Here is a 24,782-nt window from a genome sequence, read left to right as displayed (position 1 = left end):
ACAATTTCCATTAATATATAAAGAAAACTACCCATTTTAGCACTTTTGGGTTGAATTTTTCTTTCTAAAAATACCCTCAATTTTTTGAATAAAAGGAGATATTTCATTAAACTTGGTCCAATTGAACCTCAGGTAAAATACACATAGGAGTTTCTCCTATCCAAATACCCTCAATTTTCAATACAAATAACACATGTAAAAAATATATAAGAATAATTTAAATATTAAAACAAATGTAACAAAACCGACATGATTATATTTTTTTTGTTTTTTTTTCGTTTATCATTTAAAAAGTGTAACAAACTAGATGAGTATATTTATACTTACTTTTTCATCACTCCAATTATACCCTTAAACAACTTTTTCTATAATAAAATTGTTGTTAGTGTCATTAAAAAAAGAATTTAGATTATATTTTTTTGTTATATTATATTATTGTCGATTTCATTGAAATAGATAATCATTGTTAGTTTGATTTTTTATAAATTGAAAGGAACAAACATTTATATTTTTTTAAGTTTTAATGAAAATAAAAATTTCATAAAATAAATATCATTCATAATTTTCAAACGTTAGGGCAATAAAAAGAGCGAAAGTGACCATCTTTTCGCAAGTATAAGTAAGAAATGTTAAATATTAAATATATTTTTTAATTTGGGTGCAATTTATTAAAGTAGAAAAATTAAGTAAAATTATTAGATTGTTTGTTTTTAAAAAGAGAAAAATTATTAGATAGTTTAATTAAAGGGAAAAAAATCTCAATATCAAAAAAAAAAAAAAAAACGGGAATAAAATCTCCCTCGTAAAAAAAAACCTATATTAAGAGAATGAAGAAACAAACAAAACCGAAAACCCTAACATACACACAGTAGTCGCCGCTTGTTCACTAACAAACAATGAACACTCATCACAAGCGAATAAGCTCTTCTCATCTTGAATTGATGGAGAAGAAGAAATCAGTGGTTGCTGCAACGAATGAAAAGGTGAGCACCACATATATATCCGATGATATTGCCTTCTCCATTCTATCAAAATTACCTCTTAAATCTTTCAAGCGTTTTGAATGTGTTTGTAAATCATGGTATCTTTTATCTGAAAATCATTACTTCATGAACATGTTCCGCTACAATTTCTTATCCAATTCTCAATGTGAAGGTGCATCTCCCCTGCTCTTTGTAATTGAAAACTATGAAGAAGTTTTGTATTCTTTTTCTGGTGAGAGGTTCGAGAATAAAATCAAATTAGATTTTTCAAATCCATTTGAAGAAGATAACTCTTTTTATATTGTTGGTTTTGGTAGTATTAATGGCACGCTTTGTCTCCATCTATATGAATATGATAATTTTGGAAAAATTGTGCTGTGGAACCCAACTACCCAAACAATCAAGCTTCTTCCACCATGAATCAACTGTCACTAATGTAACTGACGAGAGGTTTTTTGATATTTCCGTTAACGCCCTTATTCATGGATTTGGTTATAACCATGTTACAAATGACTATAATGTCATTCGGCATGTAAAAGTGTTTATAAAACCAAATTCATCAACTGGTTACGATGGTAAGTTCAAAGAAATTGTTTCTCATCGGTTTGGAGATATTAATTCACCAAAATGGGAGATATATAGCCTAAAAAGTAATTCGTGGAGAGAACTTGATGTTGACATGCCGTATTCTATGGAACGTTGAGAGGGAACCCGAGTCTATATGGATGGTGTGTGTCATTGGTTGTATAAACAATATAAAAAACTAGACTTTTCACCCGTGCTGCCGCACGGGTCATATATAGTTCAAAACAATACGTGCACTTTTTATTAAAAAATATAGGTGCTAAATATCATTAGGCCTGTTATAAAAACTCATGTTATACGTATATACGATAATTTGTTTAGTATAAATAAGCTTTTATCAGTAAGTTTTTTTTTTTTTTTTGAAATGAGCCTATATGACTCTGTAAGTTAGATTGCAATTTGAGATATAATAGATACTTGATATATAAAGGATGACACCAGTGTCTGTGTCAACATGATTGGATTATAAAGCTGCCAATTACATACTTTGAATGAGAATTATAACACCAGCGTATGTGTCAACATGGTTGGATTAGAAAGCTGCCAAGAAGAAACCGCATTGTTGACACCGTATTTTCAATACAATGCAAGATCAAATTTTTCCTAAACATATCTTGAAGGAAGTTAGAGTTTCAAGTGTGCAGTGGCATTTATTCGTATAACTATGCCTTTTTTAAACCATAAACACCTGGATTGAGAAAAAAAATAGCAATAGTAATATCAAGGTAACTAACTCAATACAATTCCAACACATAATGCCAATACATTTGTTGTAATAATTGGTCAATAGCAGAATAGGTTTGTAATTTTGTTAAATTATCTGTAGATGTTGTGACATTAAGTAGTAACAGAAATGGCATTACACACACTAAGCATATTATTGAGAGCTTATACTTCATGGGTTTCCAAGTTACTTTTAAACTTTGCTCAATGTAAGCATGGAGCAATCATTGGATTTCAGAAAAAATATATGACCATTGTAATGCCATTTTTTATATATCAGCATCCTCAGGATCTATTTGTCATTGGCAAGCATGATAACACATATTATAAGTAATCGTCAACAATATTATAACACTAAAGGAAATTGCATGAACTGATAAGATAACAACATATAAAAAACAAAAAAAACGCAACTTCATTCAAGATCGTTGCTCAATCAACAGTACGGAAAACAGAAGGTGCTAGCGCACAACATAAGAGTTTTAAATATTACACAATAACACAGCCAGATCCAAACAACAAAACAAACAGGAAAAAAAATTTTAATAAACTAAAAAAGACAATCCATCCAGAGAACAACAACTAATCTTCATAGGGACCATTGTAACACGAACACAATCTCTTAAGCATCCTTTTCCGTTTTGACACACTTGAGCTTCGCTGGTTCTGTGATGGAATTCTCCCCAAGTTCTAGGACATCCTTTGTAGCAGACCCCACACTATCAACAGTCCTTTTACCAACGACCTTGCTGTACAGCATGCCTTCATCGACTGCATCCTTGTGCTGAGTTTTGGTGGAGTCACCACACTCAGCCAGTCTAACCTGTAAACAGCATAATAACATACATATTGAGAAGCTCACACATGCCAATTAAATGTTACTACATAACAAAGCATAACAATGATCAATATCAGATGATTGAAATAACTATGGTCCAAAATCAGATTGAAAGCAAACATAGGAGACCATCTCATTGTTAAAGTATAAGCACATGACACGAAAAGATATGAGTTTTAAACTATAACCACAATACTCTCATCTTCAAATTAGAAGATCAGGGGTCAAATGCTTTTAAGGATACCTCTCATCTTCACAATTTTTGCGCACATATAAACGTCTGATCCAAAATTATCTGCTATTTTAGTTACGTCAATTGCCATTTCATTAGACATAGTCAATAAGTTTGCATCTGGATTGTCGCCTTCATTTTCTTCAGCATCATTCTTAGACACAAATTGAACCGCTGTAAATTAGAGTCATATACAAACACTATATAATTGACACATAGAATTCATCATAGATGTGTACCTTAATTTTATGGAGAGTTACAAATTGGTCAATAAGATTGACATCATCAGATGTCCGTTTCAAAGAGTAGTTGCCCCAATTGTGCAGAATGTTACCATCAGTAACCTCAACCTTAAACATGCGTTTTCCCATACAAATATCCAAATCTGAAGGAAAGTCCAAAGTATTTTCATTCTGCACAAAGGTATGAACATTTTTACCAACAAAGGTCCGAACATTTTTACCAACAAAGGTCTGAACATTTTTACCAACAAACGTCATAATAACAGCACCCTAAAAAAATGAAAACGCCATTCCATTAAATAATCCACGTGACACAAAAATACGAAGTTGAGTCAAACAAAAACGAAAGAACACAAATAACCCACGTATTTAAAAGAAACTGTAAATTAGCTGCAGAAACTGTAAGTTACCAATCCTCACCAAATTTCATCATTCACTAAATTAAAAGAAAAATTGAAGTCCATATATAACACAATGGATTTCCATAATTTGAAAAACTAAGCAGCAATCATTAACAAAGAATGCACATTACCTTTGCATTTCAACAGTAAATTAAACTTCCATGCACCTCAATTGGGCTATAACACCTCGAGGAATGACCTTATAAAATAGAGATGAGTTCCTTGGAACTTGAAAATGATGGTGCCTTGGAAGTAGCTTGAATTGAAGCAGTCTACAACTTTCACATGACATAAATCCAATAGTCTTACTATGAATTAAGTCCACAAATCCTTATCATGTGAAGGTAGATGATCAAAATATACACTCACCTAAACAAAATATTGAAAGTGGTTCAAAAGAGGAAGACTTTTAAGAAATAAACAAATATAATATGATCCTCTCACTTCTACCAGACACTTACAAAAGCAACCAATTTTTCTCTCATAGTAAAACCAAAAGAAGTGTATACTTCATCCATAATTGAGATTTATCAAAATAATACATACCAAATCTGCCAAAATATATAGAGTAGAATAAAAAGCTCCAATACAACAGATAACACCTGAACAACCGATTCATGGTAAAATATTCAAAACAATTGGCAGTTGGGACTTTTCAAACCAAACCATAGAATAACATTACATCCACCTCTACCTTTCTCTAGTTTCCTTCACCTTTTTAAAAAACTCAGTCCATGGACAGAAAAATATTTAGTGTGTGCTTCACTAACATTCTTTCACTTCCACTAAACAAAGCTAACACAACATTATATAGAAGGATTGAAGAAAAAAGAATGCACACTTACTTTAAATCATTAGAAGAACTTGGATTGTAAATATTTTTATCGGCCTCAAATTGTAAGTATTCTTACAATTCCAACAACGCCATTAACTTAATGAACACAAAACCAATTACTTATTCAAAGGCAATTATAATCAATTTCTGAAAACTATGTGTAAGAGTTGAAGCATGACACGGCTAGGAACAAAAATCAATATTTGCATTCCATTTTTCAAAAAATATGATATTTAAATGTTAGGAAAAAAATTCTTAATTAACTTCATAGACATTTATGCCTTGAAAAAATCACATTTCATTAGACTAACTTAGTGGCAGAATTTGGTATGACATCACCAATTAAAATCTTAACACGGCTAACAGGAAAAGAGTAGCAGCAACAAAAGTATATTTACAAATAGATAGATCAAAATAAATGCATGTTGCTAACACATTAGACTATAAGCATGCTTCTGCCACACAACCCATTAAAGTAGACATAATACATTATAGAGAGTCAATATTATGGTAAAGGATGGTAAAAAAATGACAACATATGATTTTGAGTCCTCCAGTATCAAAGGTTCAAATGAAAGAAGCAAAATCACAAAAAAAAAAGTTATAAAATATGAGACACCTTATGCCTGATTCAAAGATTGCTTTTAGAAATTCAATTAAAAAAATTCATTTGAACATGAATAACCAAAAACCAAAAATTGAACAAACTAATGTTCTCCCTCTACTGATGATAACCCCAAAACATCAGTGTTGTGTTTCACAACTGCAACCACAAACCAATTCATAGATTATTCAAAATACCATAGAAAATAAAAACAATTCTTTGTATGAACAATAGCCTTTATCTCTATTACTTTAATTGCATATATTATTATGTGGCGAATCTGAATCCTATGAAGAACTTTTTCACGACTAAGACAAAAAAATTGAGTTACTTATTCCACTAAGACAATACAAATTTAAAAGTTCAAAGGGATAAACAGTTAAAACAAAAACAAAGACATGACTTGTTAAAAACAGAGTGCATAAGTATAAGAAAATAGGAAAGTAGAGTATCTTCAACAAAAAAGGATGAAAATTGAGACCTTCCATATTCAATGCTTGGACCTTACATCCATCGTTGGCAGTTCAATTGCTAAAGTTATAACGTCACTGGACCATCAATGGTAAAAAGAAAAATTACTTAGATTAAGTAAATCCCCAATATGAAAATCCCAAAATTGACAAACAAACCAAACCCTATAAATTATTTATACGAATTATTACCTTGAATTGGGTTTTTCGGCAAACTCCATTTCTGAAAATAAACCTCCTTATCAAGATATCTAGTTGATATGGGTTTTACGGCAAATTCTATTTCTGAAAATAAGAAATTCGTGCAAATGAATTAGGAGAAAAATGAAGAAGAATGAGAGAGAATAAAAATGAAGCTTATGCTGATAAGGAGTTACAATGTTTACGCTGATACGCAAGACTGCCGGCGGAAAAACTTGTGGTGTGAAGCTTTTGTGAGAGTGGGAGAGAGAGAGAGAGAGATGCAGAGAAGAAGCAAATGAAAGGGTGAACAGGAGGAGATACACGTGAGGAAATGAAAAGAGAATAATTTCTCTAAAACATCAGCTGTTAAGTTTTCATTTGCATAGGAAACGTAATATACATTTAATGTCCTAGTAAGTTGGATAGTTGTATTCTGCCAACAACAGCTAATTAAATATATTAGGAGGTTAAGTGGAATCCGAAAATTTTGAAATGTTGGAGCCAAAAGTGTAGAATTAGGGTTAGCAAATTAGGTTAACATTGTTAGCTAGGATTAGATATAAAGGATATATGCCGGTTGGACAATGTTTGGTATCATTTTCCTTGAGCAATGAAGTGTCCTTCACAACACTCATTCCCCCAGAAGTAGATGATTGTTTTGATGTTAGCGCAAAGTGGATAAACTTGGTGGTGTTAAATGGATCCATAGCATTGATATCATATCATGTAAAGATGACTACTTTTCATGTATCAATTTTGGGTCAACTCGGTTTCAAAGAATCATGGATCAAACTCTTCATGGTTGGACCGTTGCCTTACGTTGAGCGTCCTATCGGAGTGGGGACAAAGGGGAAAATATTCTTCATAAGAAAAGATAATGAAGTGGCTTGGTTTGATTTAATTACCCAAATGATTGAGGTGCTTGGTTATACAGCAAAGAGTTGTCATTTTCTTAGGATAATAAATTATAAGGAAAGCATTGTTCCATTTGAGGAATAAGTAGTTTAATTTTTTTTGTTGATTCTCACAAAGAAGTATATAATTGTGATTGTTGGGATCTCACAATTATTGTCAAGTAAACTATGACACTACTTGATCTTGCTTTTGCATTTTTATTTTTAATGTTTACTCTCATTTTATTTGCAAACTTATCTGGCTTCTATATTAATAAATGAATGATTTTTGTTTTTATCGAATGACCTTTATTTTTATGTAGAAATAACTTATAAATGGAAAAATTTATATTCTTGTCCGGCTATGGTTGCAGGGACTCTCTCCTTCTCTCCCTTCCTCTCATATCTGGTTCAATTTGTTTATCATTGTTGCTACTATTTTTTATTATATCTTTCTTCATCTTATTTTCCGATCTTATGCTATTATATTTACTACTTGATTTCTTAAAATGTTAGCTTAATGATCAAAATCATGGTTAGAGACAAGGGTTGTTGTTAAGGTGCTTAATGATTAAGGTGGTCAATGGTTGAACTTCAAATATTAGTTAGAATTGAGAAACATTGGAGTAAATATATTACAACGTAATATTGAAGTGGTGGGACTGGAATGTTGAGATTTCAGTATCTAAGCACTACTAATGCTTCTTTACTAATCAAATATTTTTGCTTTTCCAAAACAAAGGAAATATTTTTACATTTCAGTACTAGAAAATCTAAGATTGGATAAATGCCTAAATCCCCTGCCACCAATACAGGTTAAGCCCCTTAGACAATTGGTAAAAATTTAAATATGTCTTGTTCTTGTATATTTTAGTTTTGGCCCTTGTAAACATTTTTCGGACTCCGTCTCTGCCAAGTTCAAAACCATAACATTTTTGGTCTTACATATTCTTCTATTAAAAATAGGCCGACTTGGTATTTAACATTTTAAACCTTGATTAAAGCTTGATTAAAGCTTGATTTTTTTTCATAATAGAGTTCCAACTAAGGACAGTCTTAAATTAAGAGATATAAACTTCAATTTGTCGGCGTAATGTATTGGCGGTTGTGGAAACCTTGAAACCGTAAGTCATCTCCTTTTTAATTGTCCTCAGAAAAGGGGGCCCCGAGCACCTTCATTTCAATGTTCTAGCTCTTGACAATGAAACATTTGTTGAGATATCTTTTGTGTGCTGTTAATGCTTTCTGTCCCTGCATTTTCTTTATGGCTTCCTGCATAATTGTGGGGATATGCTGTTAATGCTTTCAATGTTCTAGCTCTTGATTTTTGGAAATGGAAGGCCGTTTGACAAAGTGCTCTTATCGCGTTTTGTTTTCCTTTTGTATTCAATTCTCAACAATTTTTTGATCTGAACTTATCTTACAATCAAAGGATTGTGGTAATAACTTCGGAAGTGCGTCGGTCACTACTGCTCAGTTTCTGCTCATTGGCATCCACCCCGTTCTTGACTCCGTCGCATAGGTCTTCACAATATCCCATGCAATTGCAATTCTCCTTTTTCAAGAATCAACCATTGTGATTTTGTTGCAGTTCTCTTTTGTCAAGTTAACAATTTTGGGTGAGCTTGGTGTGGAGGAATCATGAACCAAACTCTTCATTGTTGGACCATTGTATGGTGTTGAGCGTCCTCTTGGAGTGGGAACGAAAGGAGAAATATTCTTCATAAAAAAAGATAAAGAACTAGTCAACAGATAACAAATCTTTATTGACTCTGTTTTCTTTAGCATGAACCAATAGAAGTTGCAATTTTCTTCAAATATAAAACTCAAATGTTACAAAAGAAACATAATCCGAATAGTCAAGTATTAAATAATTTACAAAGAGAACTCAAGAGAACTAATCCAAACACTTAATTCGTCCTTACAACCGTAGCTTCGATCAAACAACTATACACGAATATATTGTAACATTGACCGGACAAATGATCCGGTTTAAATAATGAATTTATATATTGACATTTTTTAATTTTACAATTTTCAATATGAATTGATCGATTTAAACAATAGATGAATTGATTTATTTATATATACAACAGCTGGACAACCGCCTTTTCTTATGTCACTTACTGCTATTAGAGTGCCGCGCTTTACATGTGAATTGGTGGTTTCACCAATTTTCCTATTAATGTTCATAGGTGTTTTTGGAGTATGCACAATAAGTTGAGTAATCGCTTTCCCTTGAGATTCACTCAGCTGATGACCTCTCTCTTGAAAAACCTACTTTCTTCTGAAAGCTCAATGTGACCACCATCACGATTCACGATCAATCAAGTTCTCATAGCAAACACAATCTGGTATTAGCTACAGAAGATAAAGATCGCAAGTAGATAGAAATTAGGAGCATCATACACAAAGAAACTATTTGAATACAAATGGGTTAAAACCTTGGTATAGACTATTGGTCACTGTTGTGCTTATTCCACCGAAAGAAAACCTTAGTACCAAATTCTTCATCAACATTCTTCTTCCAAAATGATGATGATGATTCGGTGGGAGCTTGCAATTCAACAATCATGATGCTTCAATTCAACATTCTTCTATTTGAAGTTTATGTCTTGTGCTCTTTGCTGTGATTTGTTGAAAGATAAAAGCCTAGCCAACATTCTATCAGTAATCATAACGTTATTCTATTTCCTTGTGATTCTCTGCATATCAATGCAATAAAATATGAGTGACCAAGAGTACAATTCATGCAGCCAGAATGAGATCAAAGCTGCCATAACTCGTCTGTATCTATAGGAACCAATATATGTCTTGCACTGACAAATCCACTAGTATGTAAGTGTGAAGTACACATTGTCAGAAGACAATTTGTGGCAGTGGTAGTAGGTGATGGTCTAGAGAGTTCAACCAGTAATCATAGTATTTTTTCTTTTACATTCCAAATTGAATTCAACAAACTGCGCCTGTACTTGATCTGAAATATATTTTGGTACATAATATAAAATATTTTTGTACTTTATGATATATTTTGGTACTCAATTTGAGATAATTTTGTACTAGATCTAATATGTGAATTACTTGTTTCCAAAGTTTCTCACATATTAGTTAAGAATTTTCTCCATAAAAATAGAGAGCTTACATAGTTCATTCAACACACCAAAAAAGACCTCTGAAACTTCAATTTTTTTCCTTCTCTTCTCCCTTTTCGACTTGGGTTGACGAGGTTTTTTTCTGTACATCTCCTTTTTCTAACCCTTCAGAATAAGGTCGGTATCACATTGTGTTTTGTGAAAAAAGAAGGTTTTTAGCTTTGAGTTTGTGTTATTTACTACAATTGTGAAAAACTAAGGAGTTGTAATTTACATCCGAAAATGAATTTTTTCTATAGGATGTAATTCATGCTAAAATGATATCAAAGAATCTTATTTACTGATTTATACTTCATAAGATTGGGTTACTCAAACTTCACCAATAATCGAAAAAGAATATATTCTTAAGATCATGTTTCATTTTCGAAGGGACATTATACCTTAAAGGGGACATATACTATGGAAGGAAATATGCTCTTAAGATCATTCATAATTTCGAAGGGAATGTCCTAATTATGGGAGATGAAACACATACACCCCAATTGGATAAAATTCAAACGAGAATTTGTCAAGAATTATTACATTTTCCCCATGATACAGACTCATGTAAAGTACTGAGACACCATTCATTCATGATGAACTATTCAAGGTCTTTCACGTTCCATCTATCTAATACCGAAAATATATCCTCTACTTTTTCAACAACCCTACTAAAAAATCTAACACTATAATCCTTGACCCATTTATCATATTAAGACAAATCACTTCAATAAAAGGAACAAAAACACATTTAAGGTATGAACTTGAAGGTGACCCTTTAACAGTGAAAACCCTAAAATCTAAATGAAAGAGGCTATGATGTTAGATGATAAAGATCAAGGTTGAAACTTTGAAGCATCAATGAAGAATGAAGAAAAGAGGATTCAAAAGGGTGAAGAGAAAAAACTATATTCTTCTTTATTCTCTTAACCCTTTTGAAACCCCTTTTCTTGATTCTTCATTAATGCTTCAAAGTTTCAATCTTCATCTTCGTCACCTAATCTCATAGCCTCTTTCATTCAGATTTTAGTGTTTTCACCGCAAAAGGGTACCTTCAAGTTCAAACCTTTAATGGGTTTGTTCCTTTCTTGAAGTGATTTGTCTTAAGGGTCAAGGATTATAGTGTTATATTTTCAGTAGGGTCGTTGAAAAAGTACAGGAATCAGTATCACGTTGTGCTTGAAGTGATTTGTCTTAAGGGTCAAGGATTATAGTGTTATATTTTCAGTAGGGTCGTTGAAAAAGTACAGGAATCAGTATCACGTTGTGTTTTGTAAAAAAGGGAAGATTTTTTCTGCTATGACTAGGTAAATCCATCTAGTTGGTAGATCAAGTGAATGGTGGATCAACATCATGTTTACTATGACTATGTTATGATCAATACATATTCTACTACTGAAAAGAAGAAAGTGTTGTCAGAATCTTATTTGCGGTTTTCTACTGAATAAGACTGTGTTCACTTCTACTACTGAAAAGAAGAAAGTGTTGTCAGAATCTTATTTTTGGTTTTCTACTGAATAAGACTGGGTTCACTCAGACTTCTCCAAAAATTGAAGAAGACTATATTCTTAAAATTATTCTTAATTTTCGAAGGGACATTATACCTCAAAAGGGCTGTGATTTTAAAAATACTAATTAATTCATACGGGACATTATATCTAGAAAGGATATATGGTCTTAAGAACACTCTTAGAAAAAGAGATGAAGAGAAGAAAGACTCGTCAACACAAGTTGAGAAGGGAGAAGAGAAGAAAAAGATTCGAAGTTTCAGAAGTCTTTTTCGGTGTGTGGAATGAACTATGTGAGCTCTCTATTTATAGAGAAAATTTACAACTAATATGTGAGAAACTTTGGGAACAAGTAATTTACATATTAAATCTAGTACAAAAATATTTCAAATTGAGTACAAAAATATAATATATTACATACCAAAATATATTAGATTGCATATCAAAATATTTTTGCAAAACTTGGGAACAAAGAAAGCACTTCCTAATAATGATTAAATTAATTATTTAATTTAACATTTCCAAATAATAAAATATATAAATATATATATTTTTTCGCTAGTGCTTACTTCGTTCACATAATTATTTACCCCCATTATATAAACAATACTAATGTGTGTGATCCACCCAATGTAGAACTTCCACTTTTTTTCAATTCACACAAACACTAGTTTTATCCATTGTGAACACTACTTTTATCCATTGTGAGGATTTGTGTTTAATTTTTCAACTCAATTTTCACGCATGTTCCAACAATCCCCCACTTATCTCTTCGTGATTCCATGCATAACAATATTGTAAAAGCATATGTGAGTTAGCAAGAGTACTGTTCATGTAGCGAAAATATGATCAATATTGCTATAGCATGTTAAAGTTACCAAACAAATTACTCCCTCCGTCCCATAATACATGACACAGTTGACCCTATTACGCATGCCAATGCATAATTTTGAGCTTAAATATCTTGAATAATATGTTAGAAAAAATTATGAAAATTTGATATTTTGAAAGTACTCATCGAGACGAATCTAACGACTTCTTATATGATATTATTTATCTTTGTATATTATTAAAAAAAATATGGTCAAAGTAAGTTAAGTCAAAATTACAAATTTTCAAACGGGTCATATATTGCGGGACGGATGGAGTATAACTTGTTAAACTTTGAGCAATAATTGTGCAATACACATTGTCATAAGCATTACTAGGAACAACTAGGATCATATAGGTTGGAATTATAATACAAAAACGAGAAGTCAGCCTTCATATAGGTTGGACGATCAAAATGATTAAAGTACGCGGCTGCAAATATCTTCATAAACATTTATCAGGTATTGCGAAGGAATAAAACAGAGCATTGTTATGATGCAAATGGTGGAGTCAAGTAGGAATGTTGCTATGTTGAATTTAAGCTACTTATGAAATGATAAATTGGAAGTCAATAAATGATTAATTACACATGAATAGAAGGCAAGATGTGCCGCTGGACCTTTTGGATAACAAAACCAATCCTCGTAAACACAGTAGGTGATGATCTACTTAGTTCAGCTAGTAGTCATAGGGAAAAATGAAAGACTTTTACAACAAAGGAGATAAAACTCAATTAAGAGTAACGAGAAATGTTACTTAAAACATTTCAACAAAAGAGACTAAAAGTAACGAGAAATGTTACTTAAAACATTTCAACAAAAGAGACTAAACATTCATATTAAAATTGATCAAGCAAGATCAAGTAGTTTTTTAATTTACTTGATTAAAAACCCAAGTTGTGTGATTTAACAAAATCTCCTAAATGACCATCAACCACTTATCTTAATAAATGCATAGAATTAGATTAACCGAACATATTAATCAAATATTTTAATTTATTTTCTTATATTATTAACGAATCAAACTTTTCATGTAAGTAGTCACAATTTTGCTTTCGCATATACGATTAAGTATATTTTTTATATAAGTTAGAAATGTGTTATATTAAATATATTTTTTAATTTGGGTGCAATGTATTAAGGTGGAAAAATTAAGTAAAATTTATAGATTGTTTGTTTTTAAAAAGAGGAAAATTATATAGTTATTAATTAAAGGGGAAAAAAGTATCCATCCAAAGAGATTGAAGAAACAAACACAACCCAAAACCCTAACATACACTAGTGGCCGCTTGTTCACTAATCTTCTTTTGCGAAACCCTAACAAACAAGCAAACGCCAGTCTTTAAAATTTCTTCAAAGCAATGAACACTCATCATAAGCGAATAAGCTCTTCTCATCTTGAATTGAAGGAAAAGAAGAAATTTGTGGTTGTTGCGACGAATGAAAAGGTGAGCACCACATATATATCTGATGATATTGCCTTCTCCATTCTCTCAAAATTACCTCTTAAATCTTTCAATCGTTTTGAATGCGTTCGTAAATCATGGTCTCATTTGTCTGAAAACCATCACTTCATGAACATGTTCCGCAACAATTTTTTATCCAATTCACACCATGAAGATGCATCTCTCATACTTTTTGTTATTGAACACTATAACGAAGTTTTGTATTCCGTCTCTGGCGAGTGGCGAGAGGTTCAAGAATAAAATAAAATTAGATTTTTCAAGTCCATTTGAAGAACATCTTTATTTTAATATTTTTGGTAGTATTAATGGTACAGTTTGTCTCCGTCAAATTTTCTATAATGCTAATTATTGCAAAACTGTATTGTGGAACCCAACTACCCAAACAATGAAACTTCTTCCACCTAGTAAGGCTGAGTCGATTGTCACTAATGAGGCTAAGGAGGGTTGTTTTTATATTTCTTTTAATGCCCGTCTTCATGGATTTGGTTATAACCATGTTACAAATGACTATAATGTCATTCGGCATGTAAAAGTGTATATAAAACCAAATTCATCAACTGATTACGATGGTAACTTCAAAGAAATTGTTTCTCATCGGTTTGGAGATATTAATTCACAAAAAAATGGGAGATATATAGCCTAATAAGTAATTCGTTGAGAGAACTTGAAGTTGACATGCCGTATTCCATGGAATATGAAGAGGGAACCGAAGTCTATATGGATGGTGTGTGTCAATGGTTGTATGAACAATATAAAAAACATAGGCCCGTTGAACAATGTTTGGTATCATTTTATTTGAGTAATGAAGTGTCCTTCACAACACCCATTCCCCAAGAAGTAGACGATACTTTTCGTGGATAAACTTGGCGGTGTTAAATGGGTCCATAGCATTGATCTCATATCATGATAAGACGACTACTTTTCATGTATCAATTTTGGGTGAAGTCGGTTTCAAAGAATCATGGATCAAACTCTTCATGGTTGGATCGTTGCCTTGCGTTGAGCGTCCTATCGGAGTGGGGACAAAGGGGAAAATATTCTTTATAAGAAAAAATAAAGAAGAAACTTGGTTTGATTTGAATACCCAAATGATTGAGGAGCTTGGTTATACAGCAGAAAATCTTCATTTTGATTGTAGGATAATAAATTACAAGCAAAGCATTTTTCCACTTGAGGAATAAGTAGTTTAATTTTTTCTGTTGTGTTTCACAAAGAAGTATATGATTGTGATTGTTGGGATATCGCAATTATTGTCTAGTAAACTAAGACACTACTTGATCTTGCTTTTGCATTTTCCTTTTTTAATGTTTACTCTCGTTTTATTTGCGAACTTATTTGGCTTCTATATTAATATATAAATGATCTTTTGCTTTTATCAAATGACCTTTAGTTTTGTATAGAAATAACTTCTATATGGAAAACTTTATATTCTAATGAGCAACAAAAGAGTTTTGGTAGAAATCAAGAGAGGGAAAAATATAAGCGGCGGGCTACCAGCAGCTAAACAACCACCTGGTTTCTCTTTCACCGGCAATGACACAACATGGTGGAGAGGCAGAAGAAATCGGGCAGGACAGTAGTGGAGGATTAAACTGATGTGGCCGGCTATGGTTGCAGGGACTCTCGTTCTCTCCCCTCCTCTCATATCTGGTTCAATTTTTGTATCATTGTTGCTATTATTTTTTACTGTATCTTTCTTCATCTTATTTTCCGATCTTATGCTATTATATTTACTACTTGATTTCTTAAAATGTTAGCTAAATGATCGAAATCATGGTTAGAATGCAGAGATTTCAGTATCTAAGCACTACTGATGCTTCTTTACTAATCAAGTATTTTTGCATTTCCAAAACAAAGGAAATATTTAGGGATAAGTTTTACTGGGTTATAGAAATAGTGCAGGGACTTAACATACTACTGAGGTGCATTTCATAAGAAGATTGACAATATAAAATGTCAGTTACATAAGTTGCTCTATACATTTCACTACTAGAAAATCTAAGATTCGATAAATGCCTGATTCGATAAAAAAGTTTAAATATGTCTTGTTCTTGTATATTTAGGTTTTGGCCCTTGTAAACTTTTTTTTCTGACTCTGCCAAGTTCAAAACCATAATAGTTTTGGTCTTTGACATAACCTTCTATTAAAAATATGCCAACTTGGTATTTAACATTTTAAACCTTAATAAAAGCTTAATTTTTTTATCATAATAGAATTCCAACTAAGGACAATCTTAGATCAAGAGGGATAAATTTCAATTCGTCGGCGTACTGTATTGGCGGTTGTCTTGAAACTGTAAATCATCTCCTTTATAATTGTTCTATGTTATTGTTATCGGTTGTGTGGAGCGAGTCTTTGAAGTTGCTGGATTTTTTGTGCGCCCTCACAAATCGGGGGGCCCAAGCACCTCGTTCATTTCAATGCTCTAGCTCTTGACAATGGCACATTTGTTTTTTTTTGTCCCTGCATTTTCTTTATGGCTTCCTGCATAATTGTGGTGATATGTTGTTGATATACATTATCTGCTGCAAATTTTTTAATATGAACTGCTACGCCAAACACTGCCTTAGCAAAACACATAACTAAATCACGTCTCTTTTTTCAAGAATCAACCATTGTGGTTTTGTTGCAGTTCTCTTAAGACAAACCCATGTATAATTTCCTCTTTAAGAACCCTATAAAATCTGAAATTTATTTTGAATGAATTTGGCCTCTTAACTAAGTCATTACTGTGAAATACAATGTCCATGCAATTTGTCATTTATAATGGTACATTTAATCAAATGATAACAAATCTTTATTGCCTGTGTTTTTTTGTTCTCTTTGATGTATAAGCTTTGTAATCTTCAGTGTGATCTTTGACTGCATCATCTTCTTAATTTCTTTGTTCAGTCTGAATGTTACAGCAATGCTCATTTATCATATGATTTTTTGATTGTGATGGAATATCGGTTTTCCCTTTTGCTAGATTTTGAAATGGTTCCAAGTTATGATTTCTATTATTCAATTCACGTGGATTATTTCCAATGCAAAAAAGTTAAGGGAGCATATTTGAATTTCAGAGAAATGCTAAATTGTGCTCTTAAGGTAGAAGTTAATGAATCAAATATAGAAATAGTTTATTACAATGTGTGCATTACATTTAACCTTATAATGAATTGAATGCACAAAATTTTAGAGAATATTTCTTCTTTAAAGTTTCTTAACATATGCGTTAAGGCCACAAGATAGCCCTACTTATTCAAATAGTTAAATAATTTACAACACACGATATCATACTAAGAAATACATGAATAGATGATGTTTTAGGGTATTGTGAATGGATTTGTGATTTGTTAAGGTGTTGATATTTAAAAGTTGATGGAAAAATAGCGTTAGGTGAAATTTGGTTTGAGTATAATTAGAATAATGATAAACAAAAAATACACCTTCATTTTTATCAATAATATTTATTTACCAAGAAGAAAATACCAAATTTCAAAACTCATAAATTATTCCTTAAAAAATGTTATCATAAATTCAAAAATGAAATGAAAATAGAAAAGAGAAAAATTCAAAGAAGAAAAATAAAACAAAAAAAACAATGGTAGCAACAAACTTCATTGGATCCTTCTATTTTTTAACATCATTCCCAATTTCACTTTATTAGTTGTTTTTACGTTTTACCATTTTGAGCTCAACTGCTTTGCATTTTCTCCAACTAACAACCTTACACTTTGACATTTTTCCTCATGCCTTAACCTAACTTTTTGGTATAAAAGGATGATAAAATGGAGGCAAAAAAATAATAGAAGTTTAAGAGCAACAAGTTTTCCCAAATCACCATGAAAGATATATCTATATTTATAAATTGTGAGTAAGTCATGAGAGATTTTGTTGTGTTGTGCGCGACAATGAGTGTGTAGTGAAGAGATTCAGCTCGATAATGATAACATTACAAAGAGTGAAATAATATATGGATGATCACTACGAATTGATTGAGCATCACAATTGGAAGCAAGTGAGTGAGTTTTGAGGGAGTTGAAGTAGTGAAATGTAGGTTAGCTTCATTTGTATCACATGATAGGAAGAAGCCAATCGTAAAAACTTTGTTGTTGTTTCTATTTGGAAGCAACAAGTCATAGGCATTAAGGATTTTGACACAATTTCCATCCACCGACTTATTGTAGTGTCCTTGATTTGATAGACCTAATTAACAAATCATATAACTAAACACACCGGATAATTCACGATTACTTTTTTTCCCTTGCTAATTCCTATATTATCACATTGGGTACCAGGTAAATATTACCGTTGTTAACCATGTGGAGTACCACTATAAATATTTAATGCAGGAATGTAAACAATTTAGAAAAACTTTAATTAGATCTTTTCTTCGAAACACTCACTCAAAACTACGATGATAAGTCGTTCATCGTAACAGCTTACAAGTCATCAGAGACCGTCAATTGATATCTAATTGATGTCACAAAATAGTTAGATATTGCAAGGACATTACAATAAGTTAGTGGATTGAAATTGTGTACAATTGTCTTCCAATGACTCTGTTGCTGCTTATCAAAAATGACACAGAGATAGTTATGAACATTTCTTGGCTCTTTCCGTTTCATGTTGTGCCGATGATTTTGACATGCAATCCACTACTTTGCTCAAAAAACAGTTATTTCAATTGTCATGCATGAACATTTTATAGTTATCACTTGCAAATTCAAACAACGGAGAAAAACTAATGCTAACAACTACAATGACTAATGAGAAGAAGAACGGAAATACATATTTTTTCCAAATTAATTACATGATAGTTTAGTCTTTTATTTTTGGTGTAACATATGCTATTTGCAAGTGATAGGATATTCTTGGCCATATAGAAGATGTTGGCAGACATATGTATGAATTATGCCAATATTGGAAAACATGTGTAAAGAAGATGTTTCAACTTGGTGAAATTCGTTCTGTGTTAGAAACGAAAAATGCCAAATTGAATTAGAACCTATTGAAACTATCTTGGTAAACACTATATATATTTGCAATGTAAATTTATTAGCATTATCGTATAACATTAACACTTCAATCCATTTGAGTATAAAAATGGAAATAAGCAACCAAGTGAAAACCAAGTATAGATGGTGGAATTAGACTTCACGTTTATAAACAAGCCAACAGAAAAATAATGGAGAGTCCCTAATGATTTTTGGAATATAGGTAGATGGGTATGATCTCCTATTTCTCTTTTCCTTCTTTTTTCTTCTGTTTATATTTGTATAACACGATTTCACTTTTTTATTTTGATGAAACATTATTTCACCTTCATCATTCTTACCAATAAGATATGAGGCTATGTAAGTAGAAATGAAATAATCAAAATGATTTGATTATCCATATTAGTTGACCATTAACAAACCATCCCCAAGAAGCCCACATTATAATATACAGTTTAACCTAAGTTCCCATAATATTTTTTTCTTTTGCATGAACCATTATATATCACTGTTGATAATAAAATTTTCATCTATGAAATTTGTGGTAATACAGTTTTGAGGAACATAATCTTTTAATTTAATGATAATTTTAATCGAAAATGAGGGATTTTATTTTCTACATACACAAATATTCAATGTACTATTTTATTAGGAAGAATGCTTCCGTTTCTTTCTCAATTGGATCTACAAAAACCTATCGCTCTTCGTACATCTCGATGTCTCGTAAAAAATAGAAGATCTGTTATATCATCTAACTTCATGTCTCTATCAATTAGCCGATACAATAACATTATGTTTTGATAGTATGTGTGATTGTAAACTTAGATCGATGATTTCAACTAGTATCTATCTATAAATGCTCCTAATAAGTCAAATGATCGATTTTCTAGTGCACATCGGAAAAATATTAAGTTGAGAAATAGAAACATCGATATAACAAAATATGATTTATGTATAACCCGACAGACTAAGTATTTACACTAGATCTTAGCTAATTACGTTTAATCCCAACACAATGAGAAATTAGCTACACGTTGTTATGGTAACATATAATAATTATAAGAGGATAACGAGATGTTGCATCGAATGACTTGATCTATAAGCCTCAAATGTTTCCACTTTGTTTACAAACTATTTCTACTCTTCTATTATTTTTCTCAGACCTTCTAACATCCAAGAATGTCCGAAAAATGGAATTACACCTATCTATTTATATATTTCATAAAAGTGCAATTTCACCTGTGACTGGACGTTTCTTCATTAGGGAAAATTAACTTATTATTTTGGCTTTACCTTTCTTAATTTAATCGCCTAAAAATTGTGTTGCTTGCCAAGCGAATGACTTGTGTTTCCCTTTCTAGGCTTCATTGCTTAGGGTCATTCCATCATTTTCTCTAGATTAATCTACAATGAGTGTTGAAAAAAGGGTAAAAGTGAAAGCAATTGATATTTTATCTAGCTTACTAATATTCACATTAAATGAGGTTTTTTATAAGATTTATTGTAAAATAGGCTAAAAGGTTCCCTAAATGATATAGGTAAAACAATGTCATTTTGTCATCTTATCGTATTTTTGAGGATGAGCTATATATTTAATTGGTCATATACACCCGACCACCTCGAATGTTCATGGCAGGGTTGTCCCTATGAAATTGGAGGTTCGACTCTCGTCATAAAAATAAGTCCATAATAAAATAAAAACACAATTTTTAAAAAAAGAAGGATTGTTGTAATTCTTTGAAATAGCTTCCATTAATGAAGTGACTATACAAATTGGATGGTTTAATAGCATTGAATTATTGTGAAAAACTGAGAACTAGAGTCTAAATGATAGGTGGTGGTTACCAGTGTATGGCGGTGCGTGGCTGAGAGATGGGAGGTCGAGAGGAAACACAAGAGGTTGAGAAGAGAAAGAAGTAGCGTTGTTGTTGGAAGAAGGAAGAAACAAAAACATGTTTTTTTTCCTTTGATTGGGGGTTGGGTATTGGCTATAATTATTTTTTGGGCCCGTCACTTTGGGAGGCCTAGTTTGGTTGAGCTTTTTGCACCCCACCAAAGATACACCTTGGTGGTTGTTGAATATTATTCGAAATAGGTTGAAGCAATTCCATTAAAAGATATCAAACAAAAGGATGGTATTGATTTTATCGAAGACCATATAGTCTGTCAATCTGGATTCCTAAAACTCTAATTAAAGATAGAGAGGAAATCTTCATAAGCAGAAAAAAAAATGGTAAGATATGCATAATCTAGAGATATATCAAACTATAAGCACAATTGCTTATTATGCCCAAGCAAATGGACATGATGAAACCATTAATAAAATTTGACTAATGTAATAGAAAAACATATTAATGAAAAACCTCAAAATTGACATGAAACTCTAAATTAGATCATCTGGGCATATCGAAATTCTCCCAAATTGACATCGTTTTTTAAGTTTGTGTATTGTCAAGATGTTGCCTTACCAGTCGAATTGAATTTGCAATCATTTACAAAGGCAAAATGATTTACCTGCGCAAGGAGAAAAAATGATTTACAACAAAGGAGACAAAACCCAATTAAGAGTAATGAGAAATGTTAAAACATTTAAACAAAAGAGACTAAACATTCAAATTAAAATTGATCAAGCAAGATCAAATAGTTTCTTAATATACTTGATTAAAAACCCAAACTATGTAATTTAAGAAAATCTCCTAAATGACTATCAACCACTTATCTAAACAAATGCATAAAATAAGATTAACTGAATAGCATGCAATTATAGCAGAAACCAAACTAATTGAGTTGATATGACATTGAAATGGGCAAGGAATTTACCTGCCCTCTTCAAAGTGTAGGGTAAAAGGTCAGAAACTTCCTAGCACGGCAAGAACAATCCACAAATAGAGCAATAATCCATGAGGATCTGAGAGCTTAATCACTGCCTGCATCACAAGACCTTTAATGTAGAACACCATGGCGATAAATATCAATCAACGAAGACCGTATGAAACATTACATTGAATGGAATCCTGCGATCTATAACCATATCAAACCCCATTTCAGATCAAAACAAACCCACACAATTATGTTCTTATTTCCTTTCCTTTACATATTTCAATAACTTTGGCTCCCCGCGTTTCAGGAAGCAACCTCACCGGTTTTCGAGACATCTACAACATGAGATTTTAAGGCACAATATGCAACGTAATAAAAAAAAACCTTAAACTGAATAATCTCTAAGATAAACCTAGGTCATTTATAGATTGCAATATCACTTTAAAGTAGTTTGTTGGCTATTTATTCACCTGAAATAATTAGTATTGTAGAATTGTATTTAGGAGAAAGTTAAGCATTAGTATACACAAGGGTCACTATAGTTGGATTTCTTATTTTTGAAGAAGTAGTTGGTTTTCTCATTAATCGCTTGCATGTTTGAAATCATGGTAAGTCCAACAAAATCATGGTGGAATTGTGAATTTTACACAAGGATGGGACAACATCATTGAACACCTTAATTACATAGCACTGACGGGTGATGTTGGATGAAAAGGGTTGCATAGCTATCTGGAGGAAGAAGAAGAAGAAGAGGCGTGCATGGGAGAAAAAGAGAGGTGCACGTGGTATTTTAATGGAGCATTTAAAACTCAACCATTAACTTTTAATCAAATGGTTGATAGTTATTCTCATATAAGATAGTCATTCTCGTAGTATACATCACGTACATGTGTGTGTAGGGTTTTTTTTATCGTGTGCAAATTTTCACATGCTAATAAGTTTAAAAAAGTAAGTTTGCATTGGAACTTGTGTATTTAATATTAAATATGTATCTTTTTAGTAAATAATTGTTGTTTTCGATAAAAAATTTCCATTTCTAGTTACTTTGACATGTGCAATATTGCACATGTTAAACAATATATATATATATATATATATATATATATATATATATATATATATATATATATATAACAACTTAAAATAAAGTACAAGTGTATTAAAACCCAATAAAATGCAATTGTTTATTCATTACATAAAGTGAGACATAACTCGCTATTACAAAGTACTCATTACATATCCCTATTGCATAATAGAGTTTCAACACTTTTTCTATTATACATTGTACTTAATCACATAAGCTACAAGGGAAATAAAAGCTAAGACTATAGATGGTCCTATTTGTCCCAGTGCCCACTACTGCAGAAGGAGAAAATATTCATACCAAATGAATATTAGTCGCAAGGAGAAGAAAAAACATGATAACACGATGAACTATTGAGTAAAAAATAAAGTGAATGATATGTTATAAGGTATTTTCTATTTATAGGTGTCTATATATGTTAGTTAAAGTGTGTTGTTGCTTAACCCTTGATTAGTTTTGCAATCTTTTTGCACGAGCACCAAGTTCCTTTAATTATATTGCATGATTGCCTTAGTTGGTTAATAAGCATTGTTGCAGGACCGGCATAAGGGTCAAACAACACAAGCAAGGGTTTTAAGTCTCAAAATTTTGGGTGAAAAAAAAAAAGCTTCTAAAAAATTAATTTGGTTATAAGTATATTATATGACAGATAACTTACATTCATTTGCGTAACTTAACTGATTACCAAAAAGACCTCGATTACTCTTGGTCATGAATTCAAATTTTGGTCTCCACAAAATTGATTTTATATAAATATTCTGTTAAAAAATAATAATTTTAAAGGCCGCATTAAAAAACTTCCTTTAGGCCTCTTAATTTGTTGGGACGGTCCTGCAGTGTTGGTGTCTTTGCAAAGACATTAAAACCTTAAGTGTACTTTGAGAGAAAAATATATCATTGAAAGGAGCCAATAAACATAAACATTGAAGCGCATAATTGAAACTATATTTTATAAATAAAAAAATAAGTAAGAAATAAAAAAAAATTACTAAATTTTTTGAATTTTCTCAAAGCCGTATTTACCTTAACTAATTCAAGTGCGACTCTAACTTGGATCAATCCAATCAACATCAAAGTGGTTTGTAACCCAACATATTAAAATAAATATGAATTTTGTATGTTGACGTCTAAAACTTTAATGTTGTCTAGAGTCTTTTAATTTAAAATTTAAAATTGTAGAAATTTAAAATTTAAAATTGTAGAAATTAGTTTGAGTATTGGATTATTTAATTTTAGAATGTCATTTATTTATATTACAAGACAAATTCTGATATAAATAAATTTTAGATGGACTATCATAAGAATATATTACAAGATCAGGGCCGGCCCTAGGCATAGGCTAGGGGTGCGACGGCCTAGGGCCCATGCCGGTAGGGGGCTCTAATTTTTTTTTTTACAAAGGAAGTGTATATAGAAATATTTGATTTTTTGTGGGTGTATATAGCAAAGTTCACTGAAAGGCCCAAACATTGACATGTTGAAACGTTGGGCTGGAGCTTGTTAATGTTTTTAGCCATCTATCTCAACTTGCTATATATATCCCGCATATACAAAGATTTCTATATACATCCTCCCTATATTTTTTTTCTTAATAATGTGCCAAAAAAAATTATCGAATAAATTTGTGATATTTTTTTGGGCCCTTTGTTTCTAATAATGTGTCTCACTAATATTAAATATATTGGTCATATTTATGATCCAAGAAATTGGGATAACTTTATAACAAAATAAATTATATTTTAGTTGAAAATAGGCCTACTAAAGAAAGTAATCTTAATGTTGTCTTTCAAAGGTTAAAAAGATTAAATTATATCATTATGCTAAATCATGCGAGATGCATTCATGATCATGAAACTGATGTGAGACGCATTTAGGTTCATGTGGCCCACTCATCTTTTTTTTTTTTTGTTCTTTTTTGGTAGTAAAAAGTGGGAA

The 24,782-nt window shown here is 31.5% G+C and overlaps 1 long non-coding RNA gene and 2 pseudogenes across 2 annotated transcripts; 2 read left to right on the top strand and 1 right to left on the bottom strand.

Annotated features, from left to right (window-relative positions):
* The first annotated feature begins 896 nt into the window (after positions 1-896).
* Positions 897-7,095, top strand: LOC146918599 (putative F-box protein At5g62660; annotated as a pseudogene).
* On the bottom strand, positions 2,684-6,624 carry LOC146918600 (uncharacterized). 2 transcript variants are annotated; one of them, XR_015016276.1, is made up of 4 exons: positions 6,291-6,624; positions 6,106-6,198; positions 5,925-5,991; positions 2,684-3,114 (listed from the first exon to the last, which is right to left on the bottom strand). It is a non-coding gene; the product is annotated as an uncharacterized LOC146918600 (long non-coding RNA). The 2 variants fall into 2 exon arrangements; XR_015016277.1 differs by lacking the exon at positions 5,925-5,991 and having other exon boundaries at positions 6,291-6,616.
* A 6,763-nt stretch (positions 7,096-13,858) lies between the features above and the next one.
* On the top strand, positions 13,859-15,144 carry LOC146918598 (F-box protein CPR1-like; annotated as a pseudogene).
* Positions 15,145-24,782: the final 9,638 nt, after the last annotated feature.

Source organism: Medicago sativa, chromosome 6 (genome assembly GCF_051527215.1).
Source record: "Medicago sativa cultivar Bolivia chromosome 6, Bolivia_mono, whole genome shotgun sequence".
NCBI classification, from domain to species: Eukaryota; Viridiplantae; Streptophyta; class Magnoliopsida; order Fabales; family Fabaceae; genus Medicago; species Medicago sativa.
The sequence above is the reverse complement of the archived record's forward strand: the minus strand, read 5'-3'. Positions and strand labels throughout refer to the sequence as shown.